We start from the raw sequence: 11,309 nt of genomic DNA on the forward strand, positions 1-11,309 counted from the left end.
TTCTTAGAAAGGGGAAGAAAATACTAAGGGAAGCAAATACTTAGACAAAGTGTGGAGTAGAGACTGAAAAAAAAAGGCTGTCCAGAGACTGCCCCCACCTGGGGATTCATCCCATATACAGGATCCAAACACAGACACTATTGTGGATGCCAAGAAGTGCATGCTGAGAGGAGCCTGATGTAGCTGTCTCCTGAGAGACTCTGCCAGAGCCTCACAAATACTGAGGTGGATGCTCACAACTAAACATTGGACTGAGCACAGGGTCCCCAATGGAGGAATTAGAGAAAAGACTGAAGGAGCTGAAGGGGTTTGGGACTCCTTATGAAGAACAACAATTTCAGCCAACCAGACCACCCAGAGTTCCCAGGGACTAAACCAATACCCAAAGAGTACACATGGAGTAACCCGGGGCTCCAGCTGCATGTTTATCAGAGGGTGATGGCTTTGTTGGGCATCAATGGGAGGAGAAACCCTTGGTCCTGTGAAGGCTATATGCTTCAGGGTCGGAGAATGCCAGGGTAGGGAAGTGGGAGTGGTTGGTGGGTGGGGGAGCACCCTCATAGAAGTAATGGAGGGGGGATGGTTAGGGGGTTTCTGGGAGGTGATGAGACCCAGAAAGGGGATAACATTTGAAGTGTAAATTAAGAAAATACCCAATAAAAATGTTCTTGCTTTCTGTTTGTTCTTCATTCTAGCCTATCTTTAGTGATAGCTCAAATAAGATAATTCTACCCTGTGATGGTTCATATGCTTGGCCCAGTGAGTGGCATGATTAGAAGGTGTGACCTCGTTGGAGTAGGTGTGTCACTGTAAGAGTGGGCTATAAGACCCTCATCCTAGCTTCCTGGAAGTCAGTGTTCTCCTAGCAGCCTTCAGATCAAGACGTAGAACTCTCAGTTCCTCCTGTACTATGCCTGCTTGGATGGTGACATGTTTCCACTTTGAACTAACTGAACTTCTGAACCTGTAAGCTAGCCCCAATTAAATGTTATCCTTTATAAACTTGCCTTGATCATGGTGTTTGTTCCCAACAGTAAAACCCTAACTAATATATAGCCTATGTACTGTAATGCTAGTGACACATTTACCTTCCACAAGGATAATATATGTTCTCATTGAAAGTATGTAAGGAACCTATCCTCAAAATTCCATCTGAGGCCCTGTTTCCTAAAGTCCTTTTTTATTGCACCTTCTGTGGTGTGTAGGAAGAAAATGCAATATTCACATAGAGCTATTTATGAGTTTGGGAAAAATGTATGAATTACAACATTGTGACCATAGTTGAGAGAAGTTAACAAAGATGATAAAGTCCTCTACCTGGTGAGAAATATTCAATCTCTAAACATGTCTCCCTAATATGTCGCCCCTTTCTCTCATTGGGTTCTCACTTGGCCACACCTATCTAAAAGTCAGAAGTAAACCAGCCTGCAAATCCTCCAGAGATCAACTCTAGAGTAAAGATCTCATGAGGGACAAAGAGAAGTAGCCTCATTACCTAGCAAAGATGCTCTTACACTATCCCCATTGTAAGGTAAAACAAAGAACAGACTTAAGCTTAGAGAAAAAAATTGCACATGGAAAACCTATTTTCCAGGTACAGTGTGACAGGTTCTCACCCTGGGATCAGAGCCAGCAGTGTGGATCTTCTTGAGTGCTGACAGTTGCTGTAGGCATAAGTCTTATTTGTATAATAGCATATGCATTTTACTTTATGTTCCTTTTTTGGAGAACCTCCTCCCTGCCAAGATTATTGAGAAATGTTCTCCCTATCAAGGTTAATGACACCATGATAATCAGAAACAGCATGATTCCAGAAAGCTAGGATATGTTTGCTGTTCCTAAGCAATATGTCAATCTGTGACCTTCAGAACACTCCTTAAGGCTGTGGGAAAGAACTCTGAACATATTAGTTCAAGAATATATAAATCAATGTAAGAACTGTTCTTTATAGAATTTCTCAATGATGCCAAAAGGATGAAATAGGAATTGTATGAGGGGCTTCACAGACCTGAAAGAACAGAGGCAGCTATACTTACGCATTAGCTTTGTTAGAAAGACATTATGGAAGGAGATAAAGAAATTTAGAGAGTGGTGATCTTAGGACAAGATCCCTGGGAGCTAAGATTATTGTTTGCGTTTGCAGTTGAAAAACAATGGACTTTAATCTGGCATAAACTACAGTCCAGAAATGGAGGGCATGTGGGGAGCAGGTGTGCCAAGTCCCATGTACCCTGTTTACCAAGAACCTGAGCCTGCTGAGCCTGTGCACTTGGAAATCCTGTGCTGTCCACCTGATGAGTCACTGGCCTCCCTGGCTGAATTCTGATTGGATCCAGGAGAGGGAGGACAGGTTAGGTCAGAGGACTGATGAAAACAGGATGTGCCCCCTGGGGCGGGGAGGGAGAATGTTGTTTTGAAGGAGCTCAGAGGACTGATGAAAGCAGGTTGTGCCCCAGGGGGAAGGAGGAGAAGGCTGTTTTGAAAGAGCTGTTTTGGAAGGGAGTTTAGTTGAAGAAAGCTGTTTGAGAAAGAAGCTGCTTGAAACCTTCCTTGGCATTTGTGTCAGTTTTTCCCCATCTCTGCTGGTCAGAGTTTGGGGTTTGCAGCATCTGGTGGCCCGTACAGTGACCTCTGAAAACGGCATCTGGTGCCTTGTGTGAGGAATCTGAACAGGGCATCTGGTGGCCAGGGAAAAAAAGAAGAAAAGGCCAAAAAAGAAGCAGAAAAGAAAGGAAAAAAGCAGAAGCCAGGCAGAAGGAACAGGAAGCCAAAGAAAAGCAAAGACAAGCTGAATTAGAAGCTGTTTGGTTGGCTAAGGAGAAAGAAGAGGAAGAAGTTAGAAAAAGGAAAGGCAGAAACTTCGGAACTCATGCAAGATCCGAAACAAGAAAAAGGAGCTGCGGGGGAGTTCCGTGGTAAGTAAGAATTAATCTAGTGCTAGGAAGAGGCTCCCCAGTGGAGGGACAAAGAGGACCCTGGTATAGGTACAAAATTAAGCTCCCAGGTTATGGGACAAATTTAGGATCCTGGTATAGGGGCGAAATTAAAAGTGAGGAGATTGCTTCAAAAAGGAAAGTTAGAGTGGTGTTGGTGCAGCTGTTAGCAATTTGGATGCTGCCAAGTTAGAAAAGTTTTCCTGTGGCCAGGCTGGGCATTTTAAAAGAGATTGTCCTAATCACCCCAAATACAGATTTGGTAACCACAGGGATGCAGATATTGAATCAAGAAACCTCAGTAGACATGAAAGTATGCACACTGATGAAGAACCTTGCAAATATAGACTATGGCAAGTTTTTAAGTTTATTTTCAAACATAAGTCAGAGTCATGGAATCTACATAGGAGAGAAAGACTATGAAGAATGTGATAAAACTTTTGGCTCTATCCCAAAACTTGTACAGCTAAGAATTCATAGTAGAGAAATCCCACAGAAGTGTAGGAAATATAGAACAGAATTCAGGACCTTAGCACAAATTTTGTTACTCCATAGCTATCTCGTTCACTTTCCTACAAAAGGCCTAATCAGAGGAAAGAAGGGATTTGGATCCACTGGGGACGCAGGAGTGTGGTTCTCTATAGATTTAGAAGACCATCCCCTTTATAAATTAAAGATAAAGGGAGAACATTTGGGGATTATTAAATTCTGGAGCTAATAGGAGCATTATTAAGGAAGCAGATTGGCCTTCAGTGTGGCCTATTCAGCCCTCAACTCAGACTCTAAGGGGGTTGGGATTTGCTTAAGACCCAAATTGCAGTGCAGGAATTCTACTGTGGGAAGATGATGAAGGTCATAAAGGAAGTTTTCAACCTTTTGTATTGAGTATACCCATATCCTTGTGAGGTAGAGATGTCATGAAACAGATAGGAGTGGTTTATGTGGAAGGAGATGCACCACGAGTTCATCTGTTCCCTTCTCAATCTGCACAAGCAATAGAATTACATGCTGTCCTACAAGTGTTCCTAGAAATTGAGGAGGCCTTTAATTTGATTTCGGATAGCCAGTATGTGGTACAAGCAGTTCAACAATTGGAAAATGTAGGGTTAATTAAGGCAACATCCACTGTTTTTGACATTTGGTTCATGGCCTGCCCTACAATCCCCAGGGCCAAGGCATTGTGAAAAGAGCAAATGCAACTTTAAAATATGCTTTAATTAAACAAAAAGGGGGAATGGGATTAAGTCCCCCAAAGATAAATTATTCTTAATTTTTAAAATTTGGATGTTGATGGCCGTTGTGCTGCAGATCGTTATTGCTCTCCACATGATGCTAAATCTGTGTCTGTCCTATGGAAGGACGTCCCTACTGGACAATGGAAAGGCCCTGATCAGGTTTTGGTATGGACACAGGGAGCAGTGTGTATCTTTCCACAGGATCAAGAAAATCCCCTTTGGGTGCCAGAATGCTTGACCCGACAGTGGAGAGAGAAACCTACTGATAGGTATGGTGATGGCTCAGGAGAGAGAGTTATGGGGGATAGTGAAGGCCCTTCCCCTACCAGTTCCCCTGAGTGCTGATGCTGGTGTTTATCCCAGATTCTTTGCAATGCCTTGCTTTAATGTATCGTTGAAGGGGAGTCTGTGCTTTTCTGTGGAAAAATAATTGTAAACTTACTTCTTTATGTATGGTACCTCCTTTTTTTTTTTTTTAGTTAGTAATAGAATGCTCCAATATCACATGCCTTTTTGTCTCACTAGACCCACCCCTGGCGATGGTGACCATAATACCCACAGCCATACCTTGGCCTCTGGAGGTGCAGGAGGGTCAGCTGTCAGTGCTCCTAAGGAATAGGAGAGATTTTGGAATTACAGCCGCCATCATTACAGCAGTGATTGGAGATACTGTGGTGGATGGTATGTATGCGCAGGTGGGCGCAGGCTGACCAACAACTGTTGACTCAAGCTATGGCGGCTATAGAGTCAGGTAATTCGCCCCATGTTTGGCTCAGTGTGATGGGTTGTTAATCCACGATGGGTAAGACTCTCACATGTGCATACCAACCTAAGACAGGGTGGTGAAAATGAGTTCACCACACCAATGATGGATAAGGATATAACATGGTTGAGGGAAACCTAAGACAGATGTGATCCCAGAGCCATTTTAATTAAACAAAAAGGGGAATATGTGGGGAGCAGGTGTGCCAAGCCCCATGATCCCTGTTTACCAAGAACTTGAGCCTGCTGAGCCTGTGCACTTGGACATCCTGTGCTGCCCGCCTGATGAGTCACTGGCCTCCCTGGCTGAACTCTGATTGGATCCAGGAGAAGGGGGGAAGGATTAGGTCAGAGGACTGGTGAAAACAGGATGTGCCCCGGGGGGGGGAGGGAGGAGAAGGCTGTTTTGAAAGAGCTGCTTTGGAAGGGAGTTTAGTTGAAGAAAGCTGTTTGAGAAAGAAGCTGCTTGAAACCTTCCTTAGTGTTTGTATTGTTTCATTCCCCACCTCTGCCGGTCAGGTCGGAGTTCAGGGTTTGTGGCAAGGGCACACTTGTGATCCTGATCTTGATGCTGGAAGATACAGGCTTTTGATCTGGAACTTGAGAATAGTAACCATGAAGAGCTTAGGTCCACTTGTGGTAGTACACACCTTTAATTCCAGCATTCAAGGGGCAGAACCATGCAGACCTATGAGTTCAAGTTTCAGGACAATGAAGGAGTTAGAAAACAGAAAGATAGTGATAATATAATAGAACAGTTGAGGCTATGCAGGCCATGTAACAGCTCCAACAAGCAACATAGCTTAACAGTATTGATCATGTGGTTCTATCTTTGGAGTCAGGGGACTAAGGTCATAAAATGCTGATTCAAGGGATAATCAAAAGGGAACCTGAGGTAAATTACTGAATTGATATGCAATTCCTAAGGAAGTAGTTTATGCAAAATACAAGACTGGGCTTTGATCTGCAAGGCAGAGCTATCTCAAGGAGAGAGCTAAGCATATTAATGTCAGCTTGCATTAATCAATGACTCCAAGGCTCTTAAAAAGTTCTTCCTCAGGCTACCATATCATCAAATAGGTTGCCTCCTTCCATTATCTTTCTTCTCTGTTCACTGGCACTCTTGTTTTTAAGTCTGGAATACCATAGGTCTTGTTTGTTTTTTTCTATTGAATTTCTAAGGTTTAATGTATTCCTCATAACCTCATCAACTCATGGCCATCCAGTTGTCTGTCTCATCAAGTGCTGTTTGCTGTGTCTGGGAACTAGGAATATACTTCCTCTGCCCACAGAACAGGGAAATAAAAACAGAAATCTGTGCGGTACTTAGAAGAATCACTTCAGCGTCGGCTTTAGGGTATTAGATTTATTGTGCTATAAATAATGCTGAGTTATGAAAAAAAGACACAATTATTCTTCAACAGCTTAGGGCTTAGCATTTTATCAGCAGGAAAAGAAAATAATTAGTAAAATATAAAATGGGACAAATGTTGCTGCAGTATTCGCCTAACCTATTTAACAAATCATTAAAATGATAGTATTCTCTAACACCATTACTGTTTTATATTTGGGGATATTCTCTCACAGGAATTATGATAGTGAAGCGATTTTTTCCCAGTGAGACTATTTTGGGAATCATATGTAAGAGTGGTAAAGAGTATTCCACTTTTCCTAAGTTGGTCTGAGTTGCACCATACTAAGCTGAGGTCCTGTTGCATGCAGCATGTTTTCTTTTGGCTCTAAATTGGCTCTGTCACTTTTCTTGCTATCATGTTACACCAGGCACACATTTTCATAAAAAGTGTCAAGTGGCGATCTCTATGTCAGAAACTAAGCAACTGGTACACCTTTCTTTGTGCCTCTGTATTGACTTTTGTGTCTGGTATGAACATGTAAAATACGTTTCTAAGAATATAATCATAATATATAATATGAACAAACTAAAAAATACATAAATAAAAATTCTAAGACCAGTGTTTTAGTTTAAAGATTATAGACACTCTGACAAGATATCCTTTTCCTCTTTAGAATTTAACACCACATTGAACATTACATTCCTTGAGTATCCAGTGTGTTCTAGGACTGTCAAAGTCTGATATGGAAATAAAACAGGAAAAATAAGGTATCAAAAGAATTTAAGGAATAACCATAGGCTAGATCACAGTGGGTCGTGAAAGGGAGTGTGCTAAGGCAATGGAATTTTTCTTTTCGTGGGCTTCACTTCTCTGGGAAGTTTCTATGAAAAGAACATACTAGAATATGCTTTGTCAAACTGGATGCAACATGGCAAGTAATTGCCTGTAAGTCTGAAAGTGATAGCATGTTCTTTAGTGATGTATAGACCTTGAATGTCCTTTCCCTTGATTTCAAGTCATTAAAGCAGGAAAGGCAAGATTACATGTTTTACCCTAAAATCTCAATCAATGAATGCTCATAGGCATAGAAACCTTCCCCACAGTGTGAAGCATCCACTCCTTCATTTGCAAAATAAGACTTGTCCTTTCACTGAAGGGTGCCTAGGAGTGCTCCATGAGGCCATTTTTTTTTTTAAATGATCATCATAGAGCACCACACATATTAAATGCTTAGTAAATATTTTCTATTAGAATGATCACATAATGGTGCAAAATTTTTTCTTTTCTTTTCCTTTCTTTTAGCATAGCTCAGGGCTATTTGCAAAAATGATATATACAGTTATTTGGCATAGAGTCATATTGGGTTATTTTCTGTGAAAAGATAATCAGCTGGTGTAATAGAGGTAATTTGAGAAATATTTTGGTCTTATTCCAAGGCATTCTTCAATGTTCCATTTTATTTGATCACCAAACATCCAATTATGCTACATTAGCTAATGAAGTGAGAAACGCTACTGATGGGCTTGACATTTTCTGGCCAGTTGAAAAAATTAACCATGCTGACTATAAACATCCAGAAAACTGGTGACCTTTCCTCCATTAGTATCATGATGGCACTTAGAAAAAGGTAAAGAGAGATGATTTATGTCTTGCAAATGAGTTGAGGATTCATTCATGGCTAGTAGCAGAAAGCTGGATTTCTAGGAAGGAGTTCCTCTCAGCTGCTATGTAAGTAAGGAAAGCGTGAAAAGATTAAAAGCATGCTATCTCACAAATGCAGGTTTTAATGTGTTTATCACGATGCTGCAGCTGGATGCTGTGCAACTTTGCTTAGACTGATAGGCTGCTGTCATTGGCCCCCTTTTGCAAGGGACAGGGAACTACATTTAGGCAAAGAGCACTCAAGTATACATTTCTTATATCATGCCTTTGAAGATCACAGTGTGACAATGTGAGTGTACACTCTAATCTAGATTGATCTGTGTCTTTTCTAACACTGTAAAACAAACAAACAAACAAACAAACAAACAAAAAAACACTGTAGTGTTTAAGTAGCATTGATGAGATGCCCTTACAAGCCCTGGCATCACTCATATCCCATCTCTTACTTCCAAATATTTTAGTCAAAGATTAACAAATGAGGAAGAGTTTGTGCATCAAAATTATCTGCATGCAGGAAGCAATAGGTTTCTCTCCAGCTTCTCTGAACCCCTACTGCCCTGTAATCCCATCATGGACCTCTCCAGCTGCACAGGCCTTCCGCTTTCCCCTTAGTGTTATGCATTTACTTACTCTGCTTTGAGATGGCAGCAACTACTACTTTCTCCTTGCTCATTTCCCTCCAGGCTTCAGCTTGCCTCTTTCTTGCACACAGATCTTAGCTCAAGAAATGCTGCTACAAAATCTTTCCTAACTTTTGCCTTTCTGAGTGTTCCTGCCTGCAGAAACACTCCGGTCTGGATTCGCACTGAATGGCAGGAACTCCTAAAAGAGAAAGGGCTGCAAAAAGAAAATGGATGCCTTGACAAGACTCTGATCAAGGCTCGATTTTTATTTATTGGACTTTGCTTAAGTACAAGGAAGGGTTAGGAAGGGTTCCCAGCATGCCCTTGAGTCTCTTGAAGTTGCCACGGTGATCCAAGGATCGTAGGCAGTCGGAGCGATAGTGCGCGGTCTGAGCGGTAGTGGGCGATCCGAGCGATGGTGGGCAGTCAGAGCGATGGTGGGCAGTCCGAGGGCGCTGCATTCTGGGAGATCTGGGTAGCAACTCCGGTATGCCTGTGCGCCTGTGGAGGGGGAGTGGTTAGTGGAGGTGGGAGACCCCAACACCTTGCGCCATCACAGGACCACTTTCTAAGATTCTGCATTTTTCTGGCTAGAGCTTTTCACATGTTTGCATTTATCAGTTATCTGTATGAACCACTGGAGTGTACAGTCAGAGATGTAAGTCTGTTGCATGTGTTGATTATTTCAGTAGGTACAAAACAGTGGAACAGCGGGTGCTTCTAAAGCCTCTGGGCAAATGGTAACTTCTCATGCATCACTTGGATCTATACCTGGGAACCAGTATCTGGACACACACATTATTAAAGGAGAAAACACCAAGCTATAATTCACTGAATTATCTGTGTCTATTTGGTATTATAGAAGGAAATATAGTCCTGTAGTAACAGGATAGCAAACAGACATTTTTGACACAAAACCCAGGCAGCTTGGTCTGTGATAACAAGTCACTTTGTGAGGAAAACATTGCTTTATGGGGAACTCTGAAAAGCATCTCATTCAGTCTCAAGGCATAAGTTATTTATTCCCTTCTTTTAGGTGACAGCACCAGGCTGTCCTAAGAAGAGAGTAAGTGGGCTATTATTGTATGCTCAAGAATTAAAAAAAGAGATAATGTTGGTGAGAAGAAACACAATGTGAGAAGTTTCTACTGTTTATCCTTAAGCCAAAAACAGGGCAGTCATACCATTAGAACAAACCATAGCTTTCTAAAACATTTGTGCATGTACACACACACACACACACACACACACACACACACAATCTCCTGCATTGGCTTCTTGATTTAGCTCATTTAGATTATCTCAGTTGGTACACGGTGAGATATTCTTCTACATATGAGAGTTTGCTACAGTAAGTCAAAAGCCAGATGCCCTGATGCCCCGACAATAGAAAAAGGAAAGAAGACTTTTAATGAAGAAGTGAGGGAGGGAGTAATACAGGAGAAAGAGGGGGAAGAAGAGAGTGTGGAAAGAAAGAAAAGATAATACTAAGGATGTTTGAAAATCAGTAAGGAAACATGATTTTATAATCATACTGAAAGTATATATACTGCATATGTATGTGTGTATTTATAGTTTAAATATACTTATGCTATAATAGATGATAAAAGCTAAATGCTTTTATGTATAAAAATGTATAACAAAATATCCAGTGCCAGGCAAAGAAAATGTCCTGTAGACTTGTTGGCCAGGAAAGTTCCATGAGATTTTTAAGACAATAAAGGTTATTATCATTGCCTTTGGTTGATTCTCAGAGCTTGAATGTAAAACCCTATTGTCTGAAATACCACACACTTCAGAAATGGGATATAGAGGAATAAAGTTGGAACTGACCTGAAAACCACTCCCCAGAAGACAAGTTCTCACAATATCTAATGGTGCTATGCAAGTCTTCAAGTAAGAAAAGCAACCAATAGTCCTATTCAAATACAAAGCCTACAGACTACAACAATGACCTCCATGGCAAGACATCCCCAAGGGATGTAAGAAACACTCAACAGATGAGAATTTATATCTGGTGCTGTAAACATAATTAATTACCCATGGCAAGAAAGGCCATAGAGTAGAAAAGAGAACCTACTATGACTAATTTCTGAAGCAGTATAAGTTCTAACTATTCTAAAATGTTATTCTTATACAGCACTTAAAACTATTCCACTTCCTTTGCAATATATGGAGACTATTATAGAGATCCATAAATGGTCAAAATGAAGAGAATAAGTGAGTGAATATGGGCTTAGTCAAGTCAACTGATACATCTACCATGCAGCCTGTAAGTCCAAGACTCATGGACAGTCATGAAAGAGAAAGTACAAAGGTCAGAAAGGCAGACCAGGACATCTTCTGCTAGATAATGTATTCTAGAACTAACAGGAAGCTGCACCCATGGAATCTCAACAATGTGGTTGATTAAACAAGATCTATGTGATAACCACATGAGTTGATGTGCCAATTTTATGAAGATCCAGCTCCTACATGAAGAACTATGAGCAATCAGTAGCTCCTAAAAGAGAGATAGCAAATTTTTCTCCAGGGATGAACTATATAGGTTATTCACTTCCAATAGTTAGTTCTATACCATGGCATAAGGTAAGAGAAACCTCAAGTCCCCTTTTCCTCCCCCTCCATCTCTCTCTCCTTTCTCTCATGCATGCGCACACACTAGTCTCTCTCTCTCTCTCTCTCTCTCTCTCTCTCTCTCTCTCTCTCTCTCTCTCTCTCCCTCTCTCCTCTCTCTCT

This window comes from Mus pahari, chromosome 15 (genome assembly GCF_900095145.1).
Source record: "Mus pahari chromosome 15, PAHARI_EIJ_v1.1, whole genome shotgun sequence".
Classification (NCBI taxonomy): Eukaryota; Metazoa; Chordata; class Mammalia; order Rodentia; family Muridae; genus Mus; species Mus pahari.